Source organism: Cetorhinus maximus, chromosome 9, assembly GCF_964194155.1.
Source record: "Cetorhinus maximus chromosome 9, sCetMax3.hap1.1, whole genome shotgun sequence".
Lineage (NCBI taxonomy): Eukaryota > Metazoa > Chordata > Chondrichthyes > Lamniformes > Cetorhinidae > Cetorhinus > Cetorhinus maximus.
The window spans coordinates 30975253-31001130 of NC_135887.1; the positions used below are offsets into that span (position 1 = coordinate 30975253).

General features: G+C 45.2%; 1 protein-coding gene and 1 pseudogene across 2 annotated transcripts in view; one reads left to right on the top strand and one right to left on the bottom strand.

The window, feature by feature from the left end:
- hip1 (huntingtin interacting protein 1) overlaps positions 1-25878 on the top strand; it is a 299671-nt gene that overhangs the window by 25503 nt on the left and 248290 nt on the right. The window lies entirely within an intron of this gene.
- Positions 5325-5864, bottom strand: LOC144684178 (small ribosomal subunit protein uS17 pseudogene; annotated as a pseudogene).

The following is a 25878-nucleotide window of genomic DNA, read 5'->3' on the forward strand; positions in this document are numbered from 1 at the left end:
GGCAGGAGGTTTAGGGGGGGATGTGAAGAAGAATTTTTTCACCCAGAGGGTGGTGGGAATCTGGAACTCGGGGCCTGAAAGGGTGGTAGAGGCAGCAACCCTCATCACATTGAAGAAGTATTTGGATGTGTACTTGTGATGCCATGGCATACAGTGCTGGAAAATGGGATTAGAATAGTTAGGTACTTGTTTGACTGACGTAGACTCAATGGGCCGAAGGGCCTTTTTCTGTGCTGTGGACCTCTGACTCTATGAGCATAAGTAACAATTGATAGACGGGGAAAAGTGATCCCACAGCCAACGGATCATATCTAAGCTCTGCAGTCCTGCCACATCCAGTCGTGAGTGGTGGTGGACAATTAAACAACTTGCTGGAGGAGGAGGCTGCACAAATACCCCCAACCTCAATGATGTAGGAGCCCAGCACATCAGTGTAAAAGATAAGGTTGTAGCAAATGCTTCAGCCTTCAGCCAGAAGGGCCAAGTGGATGATCCATCTCGGTCTCTTCTGGAGGTCCCCAGCATCACAGGTGCCAGTCTTTAGCCAATTCGATTCACTTCATGTGATTTCAAGAAACGGTTGAAGGCACTGGATACTCTAAAGGTGATGGTCCTGACAATATTCCAGCAATGTGCTTGTGCCCCAGAACTTGCCGCGCCCCTAGCCAAGCTTTTCCAGTACAACTACAACACTGGCATCTACTTGGCTATGTGGAAAATTGCCCAGGTATGTCTTGTATACAAAAAGCAGGACAAATCCAACCCGGCCAATTACTGCCCCATCAGTCTACTCTCCATCATCAGTAAAGTAATGGAAAGGTTCATCATCAATGTTATCAAGTGGCACTTGCTTAGCAATAACCTGCTCATTGACACTCAGTTTGGGTTCCGCAAGGGCCACTCAGCTCTTGACCTCATTACAGCCTTGGTTCAAACATGGACAAAAGAGCTGAACTCCAGGGGTGAGGCAAGAGTGACTGCCCTTGACATCAAGGCAGCATTTGACAGAGTGTGGCACCAAGGAGCCCTAACAAAGCTGGAGTCAGTGGGAATCAGGGGAAAACTCTCTGCGGTTGGAGTCATACGTAGCACAAAGGAAGATGGTTGTGGTTGTTGGAGGTCTGTCATCTCAGCTCCAGGACATCACTGCAGGAGTTCCTCAGGGTAGTGTCCTCGGCCCACATCTTCAGCTGCTTCATCAATGACCTCCCTTCCATCATAAGGTCAGAAGTGGGGATGTTTGCTGATGATTGCACAGTGTTCAGCACCATTTGCGACTCTTCAGATACTGAAGCTGTCTATATTCAAATGCAGCAAGACCTGGACAATATCCAGGCTTGGGCTGACAAGTGGCAAGTAACATTCACACCGCACATGTGTCAGGCAATGACCATCTCCAACAAGAGAGAATTCAACCATCGCCCCTTGATATTCAATGGCATTATCATCACTGAATTCCCCACTATCAACACCCTGGGGGGTTACCATTGACCAGAAACTGAACTGAACTAGCTGTAAAAACACTGGCTACAAGAGCAGGTCAGAGGCTTGGAATAGTGCTTTGAGCAACCCACCTCCTGTCTCCCCAAGGCCTGTCCACCATCTACAAGGCACAAGTCAGGAGTGTGATGGAATACTCCCCACTTGCCTGGATGAGTGCAGCTCCCACAACACCCAAGAAGCTTGACACCAATCAGGACAAAGCTGACCGCTTGATTGGCACCACATCCACAAACATTCCCTCCCTCCACCACCGACGCACAGTAGCAGCAGTGTGTACCATCTACAAGATTCACTGCAGGAATTCATTGAGGCTACTTCGACAGCACCTTCCAAATCCACGACCACCACCACCTAGAAGGACAAGGGCAGCAGACACATGGGAACACCACCACCTGGAAGTTCCCCTCCAAGTCACTCACTATCCTGACTTGGAAATATATCGCCGTTCCTTCACTGTCACTGGGTCCAAATCCTGGAACTCCCTCCCTAGCAGCACTGTGGGTATATCCACACCACATGGACTGCAGCGGTTGAAGAAGGCAGCTCAACACCAGCTTCAAGGGCAACTAGAGATGGGCTGGCCTTGCCAACGAAGGCCACACCGTAAAAACAAATTTTAAAAAAAGGTACTTAATGAGATTGGATTAAAACATACAGAGTAATTGTCATAGGGCAGGAGTTGGTAAATACTCTATTAGGAACAAACCAGTGTGGGACTTAAATGGCAACAAAACAAACCTACTTTTCATCTTGCATTAATAATTTGCAATAATGGAGCCAATTGTTAGGCACAATAGAAAAAGAACCTAGCACATGGTGGGCAGCATAGTTTCAACATGGGAAGATACAGCCTGACTGACTTCCTTGATTTTGAATTCTTTTGGAGGAAGTGATACTTTAAATAAATACACGTGGGAAAGACCCCATGATATAGTGTACTTGAATTTCGAGAAAGCCTTTGAAAGGCACAGGGTATCCTAGATGGATGAAATCTTGACTGAGGAGGAGGAAGCAGTGGATGTTCAGATGATGTTTTCCTAGGGAAATGTGCAGAATGGAATCTTTCAGGCTTTATGCAGGGACATCTGTTTCCAGTTAGTTATATTTGCAGATGAGTCTGAATCAGTCAAGTTCTAGCAAAAGGTCATCGAATTGAAATAGTAATTCTGTTATTCTCTCCACAGATGCTGCCAGACTTGTTGAGTATTTCCGGCATTTTCTGTTATGAATAGTCAAAGTTTGCAAGTGGGCAGAGTGATGGCCAATGAAATTCAGTGCAGAGAAGTGGAGGAAATGTGCATAGTCAGTACTCTGGCTGGGGAATGTCTGAAAGAGATCTGGGAGTGATTGTTAACATGTTATTGCAGGAAGTAACAGAGCTAGATTTCCAGAGGAGTGGAATTCATTAGGCTGAGAATATATGGTGCCCTTTGTGTGTCTTGAGAAGTACTGCATTCAGTTTTTACAGTGAGGAGGGGCAGGTGAGATGTTCCAGGGGAATTAATTTAAAGATGGAAAAGTTCCATTGTTTTCAGTAATTCATCAACCCCATTAAAATAATGCTAATGTTCTCAACCAATTTCCATTCTTTGCAAAGCACAAAGCATTCTTAAGTAGTGCAACCAGCTTTATCTTGGCCTGTCAGGATTTTGTTTAGGCCTATAGGCCTAAACAAAATCTTTGGGAATGGCTGCTGGAAATAGCCGTGAAGCCAGTACACAGAAAACTGAAGGTTCAAAAATTGAACGAAACGTTTTGTGGGATTTGTGCAGTTTGCAGACACGGGTGTCCATTTCTTTTCCCCCTTTTGTGGTGTACTCTCACATTTGACTTCTGCAATAGCACAGGCTGCCAATGGCTGCAGTGTGAACTGTTTGTGAGATGCACCGCAGCAAGCAATTTGCCATTGCTTCTTTGATACCAGCTGCAAGGCCAGGCACATAGAAAACCCAAGTCTAACACCATCTTGACTCGGACATATGTTGCTGTACCTTTTTGTCACTCAAAATTCTGGAACTCTTGACTTAATGGCACAGTGGCAGTGCCTTCACCAAATGGACTGCTGTAGTTCAAGAAGGCCTAATACCCCACCTCTGGGCAATTAGGGATGCACAATAAATGTTGGCTTTTCTTGTGACACTCCCATCTTGAGAGACTCGTTTTTAAAGAAAAGGGCCCATAAGCAGATGATACTTCACTGTGACCCACTAAAGGATTTTGTTGGAAAAGTTTGGCTGTTCTGTACAGGCAGTGTAATGACGTGTAGTTCATAGGGTACTTTGTTTCCAATGTGCTGATGCTTCCATTGGTTCTTATAAAACAACAGATGGTATATTAAATATTTACGCCGTTACTAGCAGAGAACTAGACCAGCATTTCCAGAGTGATGGGAACAGTGTTAACAGGAAAGGCCTGTTATTACACTGGCACATGTTATTTACTGTCCCACTTCCTGCCTTTCCTAAGCAGGTTGACTCATTGCTGGGTATAATTTTGTAAGATCTTGAAGCCATTTTCTATCCTGCATCCAGTCTGCCCACATGAAGACTCCCAGGTGCTTTTTAAAGATAATTCAAGTTGCACGCATGCTCTCGCGCATTACTACTTGAAATATCTCTATCGTTTGTTTGCCTTATCACATAACTGAGCCCTGATCAAGGATTGAATCTTGGAAGTTCTGTGACTGGACAAACTCACTAAGACATGGTGGGAGCCATAGTTCTTATGCCGCATCAACAGACATACGGCATTTTTGCAGATGATGGCACGCTCACATGCAAGCTGATTGCATTTTTTACATAACAGTTTCTGCGATCCAGCTTTCTGTTGTTTGCAAGAATATGTGTGCCAGTGCAAATTGATCTTCTTGTTTGTCCTTCAGATGAGCTGTCAGATTGAGATGGACATCATTAATCCCCCATTGCCTTATTTATAGAGTGGAAGTTTTCATGGTGCACTGGCCATCATTCCTCCTTCAAACCTCACTGACAAAAATCCATTAACTAGCCATTCATTTCATAGTTTCTATAAAAGATGTGAAAGAAACCCCGATGGGCCACATGGTTTGACTCCCTGACTATGGTGTATAGTTGATCTTAAGCCAACTCGTGCCTGTGTGAATGGGCTCAGCGTTGGCTCTGGTTTATTTGTGGTTAAGTGGCCTGTTACTGGGCTGTGGTGTGCAGGAAGGAATGACTTGTGTGGAAAGCTGAAGCAGCTGATCCCCAACACGTGCTGTGGCCTTCAAGCATGGTTGGGATATAATTTTGAGTGTTTCATTGAATTGTTTTTGTAGTGCCCAGCTTCAGACTTGTTCAGAATATGCTGTATCTAACTTTAGAAGTCAAGTTTTATGTTCCAAAACCACACAAGACTTTTCTTCATTCTGGAACCTGGAATTCATCTTTTCTATGGGTTTGTTGTGTACCTGGATGTCTGGAACAGCTGAAATACCTGTGCTCTCAAGTACAGGATAGAGATTTAATTTCCTTGTTATCTTGCCTGTGTGGTGTTCCAGACTGGCAATAAGCCAATTTCATTCTCTAGGTGGCCACAGTCTGTGACAGCAATAATAAATATTTTCACTTGGTAATGTTATGCTGGAGGATATGGAGAATACCAAAGGGTGTAGTCAGAATTTTCTTTAAATTTCTCCTTTCATGTGTGTGTTGACAGTGAATATTGGCAGGCCCTTCAAATACGAAGGAGGCATCACAGTGAGCCTGATCATGTCCTCAACCTTGTGTAGGCATGTTGAAGCTTAGACACGATTAGATGTGGAATCCTTGGCTAACTCTATCTCTGCTCCCGTTGTATCAGCCTTTTTTTTTCTGTTCACAAAAGCTTTATTGTAGCTGATTTACTTCACAAACATATTTAAAATTTCTGGAACTGTTTCTTGGCTCCTGCGGCTTTAGTGACCTTGAGGACATTGAAATGCACAGTCTTACTGAGAGGCTGACACTCCCCCCCACAGTCACACTGCCCCCATTCTGCACATCCCTGAAGCAGGGTGATAGGTGGACAGACATGTTCTTATGTCACTTCTCAAAGTGATTGTCCTTCCTGATGTAGTGCAAGTAGCCTCTGTGAATTACAATGGTCTGCATCTTCATCTTAGTCACGACACCTGTCAGAATCCGCTCCTGGATGGACACATTACCAGCGAACGGACACTTCTTGTCAACGTTGGTCCCATCGATGGCCCCTCGTAGAGTCTTGAAGCCCAGGCCTACATTACGATTGTAGCGGGGTAGCTTTTCCTTGTTGCCTTCAGTCACAAGTGCCCGCTTCTTGTTCTGGAAGATGGTGGGCTGCTTTTGGTAAGCTCGCTCAGTCTGTATGTCCGCCATCTCGCGCAGTCAGCCTTATTTTTTTTTGTGCTTCGTTCTAATTTATTCTGAGAGACGAATACACATATTTATATGATAGCAATAAAGGTACAATATGGATTATGGTATTTTTATCTGCTTTACTGAATTATTTTGATTTCTGGCTTAAAGGCTGCTCGTAACCATTTCCCATGGTGCACCTTTTCAGTTTTATCAGTCTTATTGCTTCTTTTCCACATTGGTGCCCTTTGCTGGAATGGGCTAAATTGTACACAGATGGGACTGATCTGCATTTTTTAGTACTGCAGCAGGTGCTGTCTTAACCCACAAAGCCCACGCATGAGTTCTTTCCAAAACCTTCCATTCCTTTGGGCATCATTCTGTGTTATGAAACACTAACCCATTAAAGTTTTGTTAATTGGAGTCCATATTTAATATGCTATGTACTTTATATAGCCACTGACAATTGCAACGTTTGCAAAGGATGCTGTAAAATAAATTGAACAGCGTACACCTGCAGGAGAAAGGAAGAACGGTATCGACATAGTATCTTTCACAGCTTTAGAAGACTCCAAAGCGCTTCACAATGATTAACTTCTTTAGAAGAGAAGTTGTGATTTATATGTCAAATTTGGAGCTAGTTTGTGCACCAAGGCCCACCAATTGCAAATGTAATGAATGATCAATTAAAGCAGTCTTTTTGTGGTTTTGGTTGAATCTGGTTAAGTTGGGCACTAAGACAACTGCCCGTACTTCTATTTAGTGTCATAGGATCTCTTGCAACCACCTGGACATGGGGTAGCAGACACTCTGCCGAAATGTTGTCTGGAATATAGCACTTTAAATAACTCAGCACTCTGTCAGTATTGCACTGAGTTGTCTGCTCTGTTTTCAGCTTTGTTGCTGAAGTAATGTCAATTGGCAGAATCCAAATTCAGTTTCAGCTTGTGTGGCAAGCGTGTCGAACCCAGAGATAGCAGGAAATCAACCACTAGGTTCATTTGACCTGTGCTAGAGACCTTTTTGGATTCCTGGGCTCTGCAGGGTATGTTTGATTGCCAGAGAGCGCTCAAGCAAGCTGGGCATTTGGTGAACAATTTCATTTAAGCTGTGGTGCCCTTTAATTCTTCAATTTCTTTGCTTTTAAGATGGCAATGTTTCCACTGAAATAACTTGACATGACAAAGTACTTTTTTTTCCCCTTTGTTCTGTTGAAGAGTCATACGGACTCAACGTTAACTGTGTTCCTCTCCGCAGATGCTATCAGACCTGCTGAGTTTTTCCAGGTATTTTTGTTTTTGTTTTGGATTTCCAGCATCCGCAGTTTTTTGCTTTTATGACAAAGTACTTCCTTTGTGATTCCCACTGGGAATAGCTGCAACAGCCTTTGTTGTGACTTGTTGCTGTTTTGTGGGAATGTTGCTTCCCTGAATGCAGTTAGTCTCACGCACATATAAAATTACTAATAGTTAACTGTGATTCTGCAGCCGTGTGGTTTGTGTGCTTATTTGCTTTATAAAGGACAACGTTTCTACAGAAAATACTTTCCACAGGAGGCAAGAGAGTTGACTTGGAGACAGTACATTGATTCCGTTTAACCAAAATGAACAACCTTGCGAAATGGACCTGGGGTGCACTGCAGCGCATATTCTCTTGCCCAGACCTGTTGCCATATCCTGTTGTGAAGTGGAGAAAACCAGATGTAGGAACCATGATGAGATAGTGTTTTTTTTTTGTCCCATAAATTGCCCTCTAGTAAAGTGGTCAGCCCATTTGGTTTTAAAGATATGATCTTTAGACAGGTTAATGCCGGATTCTAGCTGGGGCAATGTAAGAACTCATTCAGAAATTCTATAGTGCAGTTTGACTTCCTGTTTTTTATATTTGCAGGGATTGTGTGTTGGCAGGTTATTGGGCCCTGTGACGCACAGTTACACCAGTGTTTAGATGAAAAGTAAAAGCTGATGAATTAGTTTTGTGAATTTACTCTGCAAATTAGAAGTGATGGTGAGGTATTTTTGGACCCTTTAGTCTATTAGTCTACATCTTCCGAACTGATTTAAAAATGACTCTGCTCATCGTACAAAATTTGGTGATCTAAAAATGAGTTGCGTGGTACAGGATGTGGCGATGCATTACGGACCACTTCGCATGACGGTTTGGCCGTGTTGCTGAATTACTGACCCATACTCTGTTTTATTTGGTTGTGCTGTATCTTTGAGAAAAGGAGCCTGTCTTGCCCCTCACCCACTCCCCCTCCCCCTTCAAACCACCCACTGTGTCCCCCTAACTCCAGGTATTTTTTAGCTGGGGTACTGCTGGCAATTACTCCCTTCTCCCTGCCTATATGTGGAACTTTCCTCAGCTGACGTTAGCTAACTCAACAGAATGCTGGTATTGAACCTGTTGGGTTGGGCTGGTGTGACTGCACTGAAGATGAATGCTGTTCTTTCACAAATAGGTAGCAGGACTCAAAATGACAATTGCATATTTGTTGCAAATCGGTACATTTGGTGCAGGACTATTACCTGAGCCAGGAGCAAATTATATAATGTGGGGAAAATGGCAAGAAGAATCGAAAAGCAGAATATTATTTGAATGGAGAGAGACTGCAGAATGCTGTGGTACAGAGGAATCTGGGTATCCATGTACATGAATCACAAGTTAGCATGCAGGTGCAGATTAGGAAGGCAAATGAAATGTTGGTCTTTATTGCAAGTAGAGTTCAAAAGTAGAGAAGTTTTGCTACAACTGTGCAGGGCATTAGTGAGACTGCAACTTTTTAAATTCTTTCGTGGGATGTGGGCATCGCTGGCTGGGCCAGCATTTAGTGCCCATCCCTAAATGCCCTTGAGAAGGTGGTGGTGAGCTGCCTTCTTGAACCGCTGCAGTCCATGTGGTGTAGGTACACCCACAGTGCTGTTAGGAAGGGAGTTCCAGGATTTTGACCCAGGACAGTGAAGGAATGGTGAGATATTTCCAAGTCAGGATGGTGAGTGGCTTGGAGGGGAACTTCCAGGTGGTGGTGTTCCCATCTATCTGCTGCCCTTGCCCTTCTAGATAGTAGCGGTCACAGGTTTAGAAGTTGTTGTCTAAAGGGCTTTGGTGAATTGCTGCTATGCATCTTGTAGATGGTACACACTGCTGCCACTGTGCATTGATGGTAGAGGGAGTCAGTGTTTGTGGATGAGGTGCCAATCAAGTGGACTGCTTTGTCCTGGATGGTGTCGAGCTTGTGTTGTTGAAGCTGCACTCATCCAGGCAGGTGGAGAGTATTCCATCACACTCCTGACTTGTGCCTTGTAGATGGTGGACAGGTTTTGGGGATTCAGGTGAGTTACTCGCTGCAGAATTCCCAGCCTACACTACATGGACTGCAGCGATTCAAGGAGGTAGCTCACCACCACCTTCTCAAGGTTTAGGATTGGGCAATAAATGCTGGCCTAGCCAGTGATGCCCACATCCCATGAAAGAATAAAAAAGTTGCAGTCTCACTAATGCCCTGCACAGTTGTAGCAAGACTTCTCTACTTTTGAGCTCCACTTGCAATAAAGACCAACATTTCATTTGCCTCCCTAATCTGCTAATTATGGGGGATTCAGTGGTAATGACATTGAATGTCAAGGGTAGATGTTTGGATTCTCTCTTGTTGGAGATGGTCATTACCTGTCATTTGTGTGGCATGACTGTTACTTGTCATTTGTCAGCCTGAGCCTAGATATTGTCCAGGTCTTGCTGCATTTGGACATGGCTCCTCAGATACTAAAGCAGCCTGTGAATGGTGCTGAACATTGTGCAATCAGCTGACATTATGATGGCGGGAAGGTCATTGAAGCAGCTGAAGATGGTAAGCTGAACGAGAAATAGCAGAATCATTCTATCAATTTGGAGCAATATCTTCTGAAATTCTGGAACTGAATAGCAGGCTGGTCAGCATCTGAAAGGCAGAAAGTGACCTGACAAGCACAGCTTTTAGCATGTTGATTGAGCTACCCTGTGCTTCCAGCACCTGTTTGCTTTTTTTCTTTCACCGCTCCTCATCTTGTTTCTCACTCTATTTTTCCATCACTTCCTGTTCAAAGGCAGGCAGTGTGACCGAGCTCTTTGCCCGTAACTGACTGTTATGACCAATGCAGTTGGAAAAGCTGAGTTATTTAAAATTCCCAGAGGGAAACTTTAAACAAATGTCATAACCTATAATTTTAAGTGTTATATTGGAGATGTGACTCCAAATTCAGGAATCCGACCACCAGTTCTCGAGGTTTTACGTTAAACTAATTGAAACATTTTATTAATTTACACAGGTTAACATAGATATGCACATGGCTACAAATTACGACTATCATAACTTCTAACAAATTCCCAAACTAATCTCCATGAAGGCAACAGCAATCCATAGACTTAACCAGGTAACAGGCAAAGGATTTTCACCGTATGAATTCAAAACGAGGTTCGTTGCATTTTGGATCCTGTGGAGCCAGCTGGATGCTTACAGCTGCCTTTGATCTTGATTTGCCTCTGCTCTGCACACCCGACAACTGCTGAAGTTACACCTACCACCACTGATTGATTGAATTCAAATTCTCATTGTCCTACCAGCCTCTTTGAACTCCACTTTTTAACAATAAAACCCCTTTCATAGTACCAATTTTATTAGTAATATAAACATATTGCTTGGTATCTGCTAGAAAGGCATCAAGTTTTCGTCCCACTTCTTGAATGCTCTATTAAAAAAAACAATGCAAATGCACGCCATCTCTCATCCATATCAAAACTAGTACCCATCACAGCACTCAGAATAGCTGGCTTTAATCCAATTAAGACACACCCGCAGATTAAACCTCTATTTTAAAAGAAAACTATTTTCCAAAATATTATATACATTAATAGCTTCATTACACTGATGTGTGCTTCATAACTGGGACGTGCTGGCTACTTAATCCTCCCATGTCCATGAAGTGTACAGTCAACTCCCGCCGTTGGTGACACCCTCTATTTTGTTTTCACTTACCTGTGCTTTGTACACAACATCGCCCAAGCAAAGCACAATGTTGACTTATTCGCGTTTTATTCTCCCTCACTCCCCTTTTCCCAGGGAGATGGCAGCCGTTACAAGCCTACCGACTCCCACAGCTACCTCGACTACAGCTCCTCACACCCCGCTTCCTGTAAGGACTCCATCCCATTCTCTCAGTTCCTTCGCCTCCGTCACGTCTGTTCTGATGATGCCACTTTCAAAAACAGTTCCTCTGACATGTCCTCCTTCTTCCTTAACCAAGGTTTTCCACCCGCGGTGGTTGACAGGGCCTCAACTGTGTCCGGCCCATCTCCCGTGCATCCTCCCTCACACCTTCTTCTCCCTCCCAGAAACATGATAGAGTCCCCCTTGTCATCACTTATCACCCCACCAGCCTCCGCATTCAAAGGATCATCCTCCGCCATTTCCGCCAACTCCAGCATGATGCCACCACCAAACACATCTTCCCTTCACCCCCCCTGGCGGCATTCCGTAGGGATCGTTCCCTCTGTGACACCCTGGTCCACTCCGCCATCACCCCCTACACTTCAACCCCCTCCCACGGCACCTTCCCATGCAACCGCAGAAGATGCAACACCTGCCCCTTCACTTCCCCTCTCCTCACCGTCCAAGGGCCCAAACACTCCTTTCAAGTGAAGCAGCATTTCACTTGCATTTCCCCCAACTTAGTCTACTGCATTCGCTGCTCCCAATGCGGTCTCCTCTACATTGGAGAGACCAAACGCAGACTGGGTGACCGCTTTGCGGAACACCTTCGGTCTGTCCGCAAGCATTACCCAGACCTCCCTGTCGCTTGCCATTTCAACACTCCACCCTGCTCTCATGCCCACATGTCTGTCCTTGGCTTGCTGCATTGTTCCAGTGAAGCTCAACGCAAACTGGAGGAACAGCACCTCATCTTCCGACTAGGCACTTTACAGCCTTCCGGACTGAATATTGAGTTCAACAATTTTAGATCATGAACTCTCTCCCCTATCCCCACCCCCTTTCCGATTTTCCCCCTCCTTTTTGTTTTTTCCAATAATTTATATAGATTTTTCTTTTCCCACCTATTTCCATTATTTTTAAATGTATTTCCATCCATTGTTTTATCTCTACCTTTTAGCCTTTTCCGATTCCTTCATCCCACCCCACCCCCACTAGGGCTATCTGTACCTTGCTCGTCCTGCTTTCTACCCTTAATTAGCACATTCCTTTAGATAATATCACCACCTTCAACACCTCTTTGTTCTTTTGTCTGTGACATCTTTTGGTTATCTCCACCTATCACTGGCCCTCTATCCAGCTCTACCCGCCCCCCCCCTCTCTTAAACCAGCTTATATTTCACCCCTTTTCTATATTTCCTTAATTCTGTTGAAGAGTCATGAGGACTCAAAACGTTAACTGTGTTCCTCTCCACAGATGCTGCCAGACCTGCTGAGTTTTTCCAGGTATTTTTGTTTTTGTTTTATGACAGAGTGGAGACTGGAATTGTTGTGGCTGAAGTGCAACCCGAATGAAGGGATTAATCCGGAAATGTCCGAATCTCTCTGTCCAGAGCTCTGATAACGGCTCTGTTCAGTTTTGAAATCTTCACAGATGTATTGCTCAGAGGCTCCTCCTGTCTGTCATATACAGGTACTGCACCATAATTTTCTGTAGAGTAACTGCCCAAACCAATGCGGCCTTCGCATGGCTGGAACCAACTGAATCCCATTGAAAAGCATGTTCATTGTTCGTGATTTCGCCATTTGCAAGGTTTCACAGGAACGTAACCCCCGTGAACAGTGGCACTTGACTGTATTGACTTAGTTTGGTGACTTAGCTCACGAGAGCAGTCGATGGCCACTTGTCAGCTGTGACTGATTTAAAATCTGGCTGCCTTAAGAATGAGCCTAGGTGAAGGTCAAAGTCATTGTGCAGGACAATACCAAGATTGATAAGAGTTGCGCTGGGAGTCCTCAACATTGAATCCAGACCCCATGAAGTCTCATGGCATCAGGTCAAACATGGACAAGGAAACCTCCTGCTGATTACCACGTACTGCCCTCCCTCAGCTGATGAATCAGTGCTCCTCCAAGCACTGAGGGTGGCAAGGGCACAGAATGTTCTCTGGGTGGGGGACTTCAATGTCCACCACCGAGTGGCTCGGTAGCACCACTACTGACCGAGCTAGCTGAATCCTAAAGGACATAGCTGCTAAACTGGGTCTGCGGCAGGTGGTGAGGGAACCAAGAAGAGAAGAAACATAATTGACCTCATCCTCACTGACCTGCCAGCCGCAGGTGCGTCTGTCCATGACAGTGTCGGAGCGACCACCGCACAGCCGTTGTGGAGACGAAGTCCCGGCTTCACATCGAGGATACCCTCCATCGTGTTGTGTGGCACTACCACTGTGCTAAATGGGATAGATTTCGAACAGATCTAGCAACTCAAGACTGGGCATCATGAGGCACTGTGGGCCGTCAGCAGCAACAGAATTGTACTCAACCACAATCTGTGACCTCATGGCCCAGCATATCCCCCACTCTACCATTACCATCAAGCCAAGGGATCAACCCTGGTTTAATGAAGAGTGCAGGAGGGCATGCCTGGAACAGCACCAGGCATGCCTAAAAATGAGGTGTTAACCTGGTGAGGCTATAACACAGGACTACTTGCGTGCTAAACAGCATAAGCAGCAAGTGACAGACAGGGCTAAGTGATCCCACAACCAACAAATCAGATCTAAGCTCTACAGTCCTGCCACATCCAGTCGTGAATGGTGGTGGACAATGAAACAACTCACTGGAGGAGGAGGTTCCACAAATATCCCCATCCTCAATGATGGGGGAGCTCAGCATATCAGTGCAAAAGATAAGGCTGAAGCATTTGCTACAATCTTCAGCCAGAAGTGCCGAGTGGATGATCCATCTCGGCCTCCTCTGGAGGCCTCCAGCATCATAGATGCCAGTCTTCAGCCAATTCCATTCACTCCACATGATATCAAGAAATGGCTGAAGGCACTGGATAGTGCAAAGGCTATGGGCCCTGACGATATTCCAGCAACAGTGTTGAAGATTTATTTCTCCAGAACTTGCCGTGCCCCTAGCCAGGCTGTTCCAGTGCACCTGCAACAATGGCACCTACGCGGCAATGTGGAAAATTGCCCAGGCATGTCCTGTACAAAAAAGCAGGACAAATGATCTTCCTTCTATCATAAGGTCAGAAGTGGGGATGTTCGCAGCGAATGCACAATGTTCACCATTCACGACGATTCAGATACTGAAGCAGTCCATGTCCAAATGCAGCAAGACCTGGACAATATCCAGGCTTGGGCTGACAAGTGGCAAGTAACATTTACACCACACGAGTGTCAGGCAATGACCATCTCCAATAAGAGAGAATTCAACCATCGCCCCTTGATGTTCAATGGCATTACCATCACTGAATCTCCCACTATCAACATCCTGGGGGTAACTATTGACCAGAAACTCAACTGCACTAGCCATATAAATACTGTGGCTACAAGAGCAGCTCAGAGGCTAGGAATAGTGCGACGAGTAACCCACCAGCTGACTCCTCAAAGCCTGTCCAACGTCTACAAGGCACAAGTCAGGAGTGTGATGGAACCCCGTTGCCTGGATGAGTGCAGCTCCCACAACACTCAAGAAGCTTAACACCATCCAGGACAAAGCAGCCTGCTTGATTGGCACCACATCCACAAACATTCACTCCCTCCACCACCGACGCACAGTAGCAGCAGTGTGTACCATCTACAAGATGCACTGCAGGAATTCACCAAGGCTCCTTCGACAGCACCTTCTAAGCCCATGACCACTAGCGCCTAAAAGGACAAGGGCAGCTGATGGATGGGAATACCACCACCTGGATGTTCCTCTCTAAATCACTCGCCATCCTGACTTGGAAATGTATCGCTGTTCCTTCAGTGTTGCTGGGTCAAAATCCTGGAACTCCCTCCCTATAACAGCACTGTGGATGTACGCACAACACATAGCGGTTCAAGAAGGCAGCTCACCACCACCGTCTCCAGGGCAACTAGGGATGGGCAATAAATGCCGGCCCAGCCAGCGAAGCCCACATCCCAGGAATGAATAAAAAATAGTAGGATAGGATTGCAGCAAATCCAGGATTGGCAGTTCCTATCGTTGTGTGTTATACATGCATGTGATGTGATCTTGTGGCTGCTTGTACAAACTCACCATGCAGCTAAGATGCTTAACTACTTCCTCCTCCATGAGATGGCGGTTGTATTTTTCTGCCTCGTTACTGCTTAATCAGAAAAACACTGTCCAATTTAACACTGAGCCATAAAATCAAGGACTGACTCTTGGCCTGACAAGTTTCAGCAGGTTCTGGACCATAGCCTGCCTTTGGATCTCTTGTAACACTTACAGGCATGTGAGACATTATACATCTGCCAAGACAGTTGAGGATGCAGATTCTGGTACCTCCACCAAATGGCTATTCTTCTCCTTATGCCTGAGCAGTGAGTTAACGTCGATGGACCTGGTTGACCAGGAGCCAAGTCTCACTGACAACTTAAATAAAAGCAAAAAACCGCGGATGCTGGAAATCCAAAACAAAAATAAAAATACCTGGAAAAACTCAACAGGTCTGACAGCATCTGCGGAGAGGAACATAGTTAACGTTTCGAGTCCGTATGACTCTTCAACAGAACTAAGGAAAAATAGTGAGTGTCAGGATCCTAGAGAGCCTTCAGAGTGTTTCCAGGTGGTGGTTATGATTGTTAGGTTTCCATATTTTGTTGAGTGAATTATTTCTGTAGCTGTTTCTATCAATGTTTTCTCAAATGAGAGGATTGTTTTCCTTTTGGTTGCTGATACTGAACATTAGGATGTGCACCATCCCTAGAAGTGCATCTGTGTTTACCATGCTCCCCATACAGAAGGATTTGGAAATCTCTGGTCAGTACTGTATGGTAAGTGGATCTTCATGGGCTTTGTGGCTCTACATGCTGTATATTTCAAAACGTTCTGGGAACGGTCACCATATTTTCATTTGAAATGCTCAATTGTACATTGTCACTACACTAATGGAATTTGAAAGTCTCTAAAACCCATGATTATGCAAGATAAAACTGCTGCATGAAGATTAATGACGGAATACTTAATTTCATTAAACATTGCTCTGATTTTTCTGTACTTGTGGCAGCATTGCATTTGACTGATGACCTAATTCAGCAAGGTGAACCTGTCACAGAGGTCCACCAGATGGCGCAGGAGTTGCATCCCCTGAATCTCAGTACTTCAGAAGGACTGAATGTGTCTCGAGCCTTGAATCGACCCTGCTACAAAGGGGCCAAATCCTGGTCAGGTTAGGGAAATCAATGTGGTTGCAATGTCTTTGATTTCCACCCTATTTAACTCTGCTCCAAGTTATCTGACAGAACCCTTACTCTCTCTTGGGGATATGCTTAGGGGAACTTTTGGGCTATCTCAGAAACCACAATGCCCCTACACTTGCTCAAGAAAAGGTAATAGGCCCCGAAGAGTGGTTATTCTACTCATTTCTTTGACCCTGGCACCTTCAAGGATCTCCCACATTGGAGTCTCTTGGTGTTGCCCTGGTTTTCCTGAATGTGCTTGGGTAGGTAGCAGTGTGCCTGTACTGGTTTGGACTCCTCAGCCTGAGTTTGATAACTCCATTACTGTGTCTTTGATGTGACCCTGCATTTATGGAGGTCCTGCTCTGCTGGAGAGGGATTCTTGGAATTTGGTGACCAGGTTCAATGATAACCAATCACTCCACCCAGAGAAAGATGAATGAAACTTTATATCTATCTGATATAGAGGATGGTGTGCCTAGAGCATTATTAAACCTATTATTGTATTATCATATTTATCAAATATGCAGGGAGAAGATTTGTTTAACAGTTGAGGTATATAGAAATTTTTAGATGGAGAAAGATCAAGGTCTGGCTAGTTCGTCTTTCACCATCCTGGTCATGACATGGGGATAAAAGCTGCATATCTACAGCATCCTTTTTATGAGCACAGGACATCCCAACACATTATACAGTCAACTAAGTATTTTTGAAGTGTAGTCACTGTTGTAATATAGGAAACACAGTGGCCAATTTACACAGAGCAAGCTCCCTCAAACAGCAATGTGATAATGACCAGGCAATCCGTTTTTTTTTTGTGTGCTGTTGATTGAGAGAAAAATGTTGGCTGGGGCACCATGAATATCTTCCCTGCTATTCTTCAGTATAGTGCCATGGGATTTATTTTTTAGTCCACCTGAGGGGCAAACGAGGCCTTGGTTTAACATCCCGTCCAAAAGGTAGCACCTCTGACAATGCAGCACACAGCCTGGATTTTTGTGCTCAACTTCAAAATAATTAAGGTACCAGGACCAGATGAGATGCATCCAAGGGTACTGAGGGAAGTGAGAGTGGAAATTTCAGAGGCACTGATGATGATCTTCTAGCCTCCCTTAGACACAGGGGAGGTGCCCGAGGACTGGAGGATTGCGAATGTTACACCCTTGTTCAAAAAAGGGGTGCAAGGATAAAGCTGGCAACTACAGGCCAGTCAGTTTGACGTCAGCGGTCAGGAAACTTCTGGAAACTATAGGACGGATAAAATCAGTAATCACTTAGACAAGTGCAGGATAATTAAGGAAAGCCGGCATGGATTCATCAAGGGGAAATCATATTTAACTAACTTGCTGGAGCTTTTTGAGGAGATAACAGAGAAGGTTGATAAAGGAAATGCTGTTGATGTGGTGTATATGGATTTTCAAAAGGCATTTGATGCAGTGCTACATAACACTTGTGAGCAAAATTCCAGATCATGGAATAAAAGGGAAAGTAGGCAGCTGGAAAAGAAATTGGTTGACTGACAGGAAACAGAAGTGATAAATGGTTGTTTTTCAGATTGGAGGAAGATCTGTAGTGGAGTTCCCCAGGGGTCAGTGTTTGGACCTTTTCTCTTTCTGATATATACTAATGACCTAGACGGTGTTGTGCAGGGCATTATTTCAAAATTTGTAGATGTGAAGATTGGAAATGTTGTCAACTGTGATGCAGATAGTCTTGAACTTCAAAAGGACATAGACATGTTGGTGGATTGGGCAGACAAGTGGCAGATGAAGTTCAATGATGAGAAATGTGCTGTGATTCGTTTTGGCAGGAAAGATGTGGTAAAGCAGTATTAAATAGAGGGAGAGCCTCTAAAGGAGGTGCAGGAACAGAGGCACCTCAGTGTATACGTACATCGGTCATTGAAGGTGGCAGGGCATGTTTAAAGAGCAGTTAATAAAGCATATAGCATCTGAGGCTTTTAATAGGGGCATTGAGTACAAGAGTAAGGAGGTCATGTTGAACTTGGATAAGACACTAGTTAGGCCTCATCTGGAATACTGCATCCAGTTCTGGGCACCAAATTTGAGGAAGGATGTGAAGGCATTGGAGAGACTGCAGAGGAGATTCACAAGAATGATTCCAAGGATGAAGAACAGTAGTTATGAGGATAGATTGGAGAGGTTAGGACTGTTTTCCTTGGCGATAAGAAGGCTGAGGGGAGACTTGATAGAGCTTTCAAGATCCTTTGGGGTATTGACAGGGTAAATAATGAGAAACTGTTCCCACTCAAGAGAACACCAAGAACTAGAGGGCACAGATTCAAAATAATTGGCAAAAGGAGTAATAGTGATGTGAGGAAAAATTTTTTCACCCAGAGTGGTTGGAGTCTGGAACAAACTTCCTGGGAGGGTGATGGAGGCAGGTTTAATCGAGGCATTCAAAAGGGAGTTGGATTGCTACCTGAAAAGAGAGAATGTGCAAGATTATGGGGGTAAAGCAGGAGAGTGGGACTAGGTGGAATACTCTGAGAGCAGACTTGATGGGCCAAATAGCATCTTTCTGCACTGTAAAGATACTGTGATTAAGTCCTGTAATGGGACTTGAACCCAGAACCACCTGACTCTGAGGCAAGAGTGCTACCCTCTGAGCCAGACTGACACATGATACACCAATGCTGGAATTGTTGACAAATAGCAATCCATCTTTAGCAGAACCAAACATTTATGTGCAGGAAAACCCCAGCGTTGGAGAGATTTGGGAACCATCAGTCCCAAGCTCACTGTTCCTTTTCATGCATGCCACATTTACCATCCGTCATTTCTCAAATTTCTCAGACAGTGTTTAGTTAAATGTTGTTTTCTGAAATAAGCTGAATTGACAAGTATTATAGGCAGATTGTGGCACACAAACAAGTAAATAACTAAGAGGCTTATTCAAGGGTGCGGCTAGTGTAATGTTTCTTCAGTTTTCTGCCTGAAGGCTGGTCTGACCCACAGCATCACTATCTCCATGACGGCTAGGGCAAGGAGGCAGCTCCCAAATCCACCCCAGCAGGAATGGGGACTGAACTCTGTGCTGTTGGCACCAATCTGATCCACACTGGCCTTTCAGCCAACTGAGCTAACCTCCCCCACGCCCACCCCCCCAAAAGCCTGGGTTGCTGTGGCAACGTACATTTTTACATTCATGTTGTAGTTTGGAGCTATGGGTGGTGATGGTAGAAGTTCCAATTTCCTTTTCTATTGCATGGCTGACCAGGAATCTTTCCCACTTTTGCTATCAGCCATTGGTGCATGTTCGAAGGATTTGCAGATTGATATTTGACCTGTTTAGCTGCATTTCCCTTTGCAATCAAATCCTGCATCAGCCCAGATCTTCTGGCTCAGAGATGGGGACCTACCTACTGTGTCTCAGATTAGTCAAGCATCAGCCTGACATAGTAATACTCACGGAATCATGCCCCAGACACCACTATCACCATTCCTGGCTATGTCCTGTCTCACCAGCATGACAGACCCAGAAGAGATGGTGGCACAGTGGCATACAGTCAGGAGCGAGTTGCCCTGGGAGTCCTCAACATTGATTCCGGACCCCATGAAGTCTCATGGCATCAGATCAAACATGGGCAAGGAAACCTCCTGCTGATTGCCCAGTACTGCCCTCTCTCAACTGAAGAATCAGTGCTCCTCCGTGTTGAACACCGCTTGGAGGAAGCACTGAGGGTGGCAAGGACGCAAAATATAATCTGGTTGGGGGACTTCAATGTCCATCACCAAGAGTGCCTCGATAGCACCACTACTGACCAAGCTAGCCGAGTCCTAAAGAACATAGCTGCTAGACTGGGTCTGCGGCAGGTGGTGAGGGAACCAACAAGAGGGAAAAACATACTTGACCTCATACTCACTGACCTGCCTGCCGTAGATGTATCTGTCCATGACAGTATTGGTAGGAGTAACCACCGCACAGTCATTGTGGAGACGAAGTCCCGGCTTCACATTGAGGATACCCTCCATCATGATGTGTGGCACTACCACCGTGCTAAATGGGAAAGATTTCGAACAGATCTAGTAACTCAAGACTGGGCATCCATGAGGCACTGTGGGCCATTATCAGCAGCCACAATCTGTAACCTCATGGCCTGGCATATCCCCCATTCTACCATTTCCATCAAGCCAGCGGATCCACCCTGGTTCAATGAAGCGTTCAGGAGGGCATGCCAAGAGCAGCACCAGGCATACCTAAAAATGAGGTGCCAACTGGTGAAGCAACAACACAGGACTACTTGCATGACAAACAGCATAAGTAGCAAGTGATAGGCAGGGCTAAGTGATCTCACAACCAATGGGTCAGATCTGCCAGATCCAGTCATGAATGGTGGTGGACAATTAAACAACTCACTGGAGGGAGGAGGCTCCACAAATATCCCCATCGTCAATGATGGGGAAGCCCAGCACATCAGTGCAAAGGATAAGGCTGAAGCATTGCTACAATCAGAAGTGCCGAGGAATCACAGCCTCCTCCAGAGGTCCCCAGCATCACGGATGCCAGTCTTCAGCTAATCCAATTCACTCCACCTGACATAAAGAAACGGCTGAAGGCACTGGATAGTGCAAAGGCTATGGGCCCTGACAATATTGTGGCAATAGTACTGAAGATTTGTGCCCCAGAACTTGCTGCGCCCCTAGCCAAGTTGTTCCAGTACAGCTACAACACTGGTATCCATCCTGCTATGTGGAAAATTGCCCAGGTATGCCTTGTACACAAAGCAGGACAAATCCAACCCAGCCAATTACCGCCCCATCAGTCTACTCTCAATCATCCAGTAAAGTAATGGAAGGGAGTCCTCAACAGTGCTATCAAGCAGTACTTGCTTAGCAATAACTTGCTCACTGACACCCAGTTTGGGTTCTGCCAGGGCCACTCTGCTCCTGACCTCATTACAACCTTGGTTCAAACATGGACAAATGAGCTGAATTCCTGAGGTGAGGTGAGGGTGACTGCCCTTTACATCAAGCTGCATTTGACCGAGTGTGGCATCAAGGAGCCCTAGCAAAACTTGAGTCAGTGGGAATCAGGGGGAAAACTCTCCACTGGGTGGAATCATACCTAGCACAAAGGAAGATGGTTGTGGCTGCTGAAGGTCAGTCATCTCAGCTCCAGGACATCACTGCAGGTGTTCTTCAGGATAGTGTCCTTGGCTCAACCATCTTCAGCTGCTTCATCAATGACCTTCCTTCCATCATAAGGTCAGAAGTTGGGATGTTCATTGCACAATGTTCAGCACCATTCATGACAATTCAGACACTGAAGCAGCCCATGTACAAATGCAGCAAGACCTGGACAATATCCAGGTTTGGTCTGACAGGTGGCGTGAATGTTACTTGCCACTTAAGTGCCATGCAATGACCATCTCCAACAAGAGAGAATCCAACCATCGCCCCTTGATGTTCAATGGCATTACCATTACTGAATCCCCTACTATCAACATCCTGCGAGTTACCATTGACCAGAAACTGAACTGGACTAGCCATATAAATACTGTGGCTACAAGAGCAGGTCAAAGGCTAGGAAACTTGCGATGAGAACTCACCTCCTGACTCCCCAAAGCCTGTCCACCATCTACAAGGCGCAAGTCAGGAGTGTGATGGAATATTCCCCACTTGCCTGGATGAGTGCAGCTCCCACAACACCCAAGAAGCTTGACACCGTCCACGACAAAGCTGTCTGCTTGATTTGCACCACATCCAGAAGCATTCACTCCCTCCACCACCAACGCACAGTAGCAACAGTGTGTACCATCTACAAGATGCACTGCAGGAATTCACCAAGGCTCCTTAGACAGGAAATTACAGGCCGATTAGCCTGACCTCAGTCGTTGGTAAGATTTTAGAGTCCATTATTAAGGATGAGATTTCAGAATACTTGGAAGTGCATGATAAAATAGGGCAAAGTCAGCATGGTTTCATCAAAGGGAGGTCATGCCTGACAAATCTGTTAGAATTCTTTGAGGAGGTAACGAGTAAGTTAGACAAAGGAGAGCCAATGGATGTTATCTATTTGGACTTCCAGGAGGCCTTTGGCAAGGTGCTGCACAGGAGGCTGCTCAGTAAGATAAGAGCCCATGGTGTTAGAGGCAAGGTACTAGCATGATAGAAGATTGGCTGTCCGGCAGGAGGCAGAGAGTGGGGATAAGGGGGTCCTTCTCAGGATGGCGGCCGGTGACTAGTGGAGTTCCGCAGGGGTCAGTGTTGGGACCACAACTTTTCACTTTATACATTAATGATCTAGATGAAGGAACTGAGGGCATCCTGGCTAAGTTTGCAGATGATACAAAGATAGGTGGAGGGACAGGTAGTATTGAGGAGGCGGGGAGGCTGCAGAAGGATTTGGACAGGTTTGGAGAATGGGCAAAGAAGTGGCAGATGGAATATAACGTGGGGTAGTGTGAGGTCATGCACTTTGGTAGGAAGAATAGAGGCATAGACTATTTTCTAAATGGGGAGAGAATTCAGAAATCTGGAGTGCAAAGGGACTTGGGAGTCCTAGTCCAGGATTCTCTTAAGGTTAACTTGCAGGTTGAGTCAGTAGTTAGGAAGGCAAATGCAATGTTGGCATTTATTTTGAGAGGACTAGAATATAAAAGCAGGGATGTGCTGCTGAGGCTTTATAAGGCTCTGGTCAGACCACATTTAGAATATTGTGAGCAATTTTGGGCCCCATATCTCAGGAAGGATGTGTTGGCCCTGGAGAGGGTCCAGAGGAGGTTCACGAGAACGATCCCAGGAATGAAAGGCTTAACATATGAGGAACGTTTGAGGACTCTGGGTCTATAATAGATGGAGTTTAGAAGGATGAGGGGGGATCTGATTGAAACTTACAGAATACTGAAAGGCCTGGATAGAGTGGACGTGGAGAAGATGTTTCCATTAGTAGGAGAGGCTAGGACCCAAGGGCACAGCCTCAGAGTAAAGGGAAGACCTTTTAGAACAGATGAGGAGAAACTTCTTTAGCCAGAGAGTGGTGAATCTATGGAATTCATTGCCACAGAAGGCTGTGGAGGCCAGGTCATTGAGTGTATTTAAGACCGAGATAGATAGGTTCTTGATTGGTAAGGGGCTCAAAGGTAACGGGGAGAAGGCGGGAGAATGGGGTTGAAAAACTTATCAGCCATGATTGAATGGCAGAGCAGACTCGATGGTTCGAATGGCCTAATTTCTGCTCCTACGTCTTATGGTCTAGACAGCACCTTCCAAACCCATGACCACTACTATCTAGAAGGACAAGGGCATCAGATAGATGAGAACATCACCACCTGGAAGTTCCCCTTCAAGCCACTCACCACCCTGACTTGGAAATATATCACTGTTCCTTCACTGCCGCTGAGTCAAAATCCTGGAGCTCCCTTCCTAACAGCACTGGGTGTACCTACACCACATGGACTGCAGCAGCTCAAGAAGGCAGCTCATCACCACCTTCTCAAGGGCAACTTGGGATGGGCAATACATGCTGGCCCAGCCAGCAAAGCCCATATCCCGTGAATGAATAAAAAAACTGTATCACAAGACTTCCCAGTTTGTGTAATACGTAAGTTAAATGATCTCTTGCCCATGTCTCCTGGATGTCCACTCTGCCCTCAGGAGTGGCTGATGAGCTTTTTGCTAATGTCATATATGAAAATGTTTCTCCAATTTTTAAATTTGATTTTTTTTCTCCTCCCCTCGCTCCCTCGCTCTCTTTCCCCCCTCCACCTAACCTCTGGTGCTAACGTTTGGTGGCTACTACAGTTCTGTTTTCTGCCTCTACCTCAGTGATTATCCTCCACATATGGGCAGACTATAACTGATGTTGTTGTGGTTTTGTCCTCACCTCATTTGTACTTTGATAGCAGGGTCACTGAATGGTGTTGAGAAGCTGAAATCTTGGCTGGTGTTTCTGTGCCATTGTGCACCCTAAAGTGCCTTTTAACCATGAGGTCCTTGCATAAGAACATAACTAGGAGCAAGACGTAGACCATAAGGCCCATCAAGCCGACTCTGCCATTCAGCGCAGAGCTGATCTGATCTACCTCCGTTCCACTTTCTTGCATGCAACCAAAATCAATTCCCTTACCTCCCATGAAATAGTTTGGAAAGGAGTTTGGTTGGTTTGGAAAAATCATTCAAATCTGAGGGTGAGAAACCTCTTCAGAAAGTCAATTTACAATCCAAGAGCTGCCAAAAAGGAACTCTTAAGTTCTGCTTACTGGTGCTGCCCTGTGTTTGGTGTTTCTTCAATTATAGTTCTAATCTCTGCTGTTGTGTCTGCAGATAGCATTCTGAAGAATGAAGTGAGTCTTGTACTGAGGCTGTGGTCTGTTCTGATGGATTCAGTATGAAACAATACACTCCTTACACTGGGCACTGACTGGCATTCAGTCCTGGAGTAGCCTTGAGCTTTTGGGTGTGTCATAGCACATTGTTGACTGCAGTCAATATTTATTCAAATTGCAGGTTTCCATGAATAGTATAATTATATTTATAGTGAAAGGGGCTCTTGACAGAAGTAATAAACCAAGATGTTTTCATGTGTCATAATTAAGTCGTGAGGAGCACCTATTTTAACTCTTGATTTGCATGTCCTGAGACAAAGTATAAAGTCTTGCTCAATGTAAGGGTTGAAATAGTCTGGTTTTGCCACCAAGTACTATTGATAATTAGATGACATCCTGGTTAAAGGGCTACTCTCGGGATACATGTTAGCAAATGCGTCACTTAATACTGAATCCTTACTATGTGATTGCATTCCTTTGACTGATAGGCTGATTCCTTTGCTCACTTGGGAGAGAGCAGGGAGGGAGGGGAAGGAGCAAAATCAAAAGTGGCAGCTGCAAAGTGGTGCTGTTCCATACAGACTCTTATTGTTCCAAGTTTCATCTCTGGTCAGGGCATCAGTTGGTCTCACTACCTCAGGCTAGAGAGGGGATTAGAGAAATTGGTCAGTGTTTCTATTCCCCATTTAAATGGGCAGTGACCCCTGATGGACAGCATGTTAGCAAGGGCTATTCCTGCTGCTCCTGCTCCCAATTTGTATGTTCGTATGTGCTTGCAAGTGTCAGGGAAGGAAGGGTTTGGTCATTGTTGTGAAACCCCATGTAGTCGAATGGCCTGTTGACACTTGCTGTTCGGTCTGTCACAGAGAGAATACTCATGGGCAAGTTGGTGGAGGGCAGCAAGTGTCCCAGCAATACTGAGGACTTGGAGAGAAGGGTGGAACACCAGCTTTGCTGTGACCAGCTGACCACCTGCTTGAAGCTGTATTAAAACCAACAATCGCCATAACACATCCTGAAAGAAAAACAACCTGTGTTTTAATTATTTCATGGAACAGAGATGCTGAAATTGTTGAAAGCAGCTTCATGAGTACAGTTGCCAAATGGTTGTTGTGATTCAGAGATGAGGTGAGGTTGGCTTTCTCATTTAAATGCTCTGTTTTATTACTGTTTCAAAAACTGCCTACAGACTAACTTTGACTGGCAGTGAAGATGGTGGATAGTTGTGGGCTGGGCCACTGTGGGCCATGTGGATGTCAGTTTTGGGGCTAGTGGTGGTGGGGATTGATGGAGCTCTGTCTCTTCTGTTTTAGTAAATAATTGGTCTTGGTGTGAGGCAGCAGGGGCACTTGTGTTATTTGAAACTTTTAAGCTAAAAGGCAGCTTCAA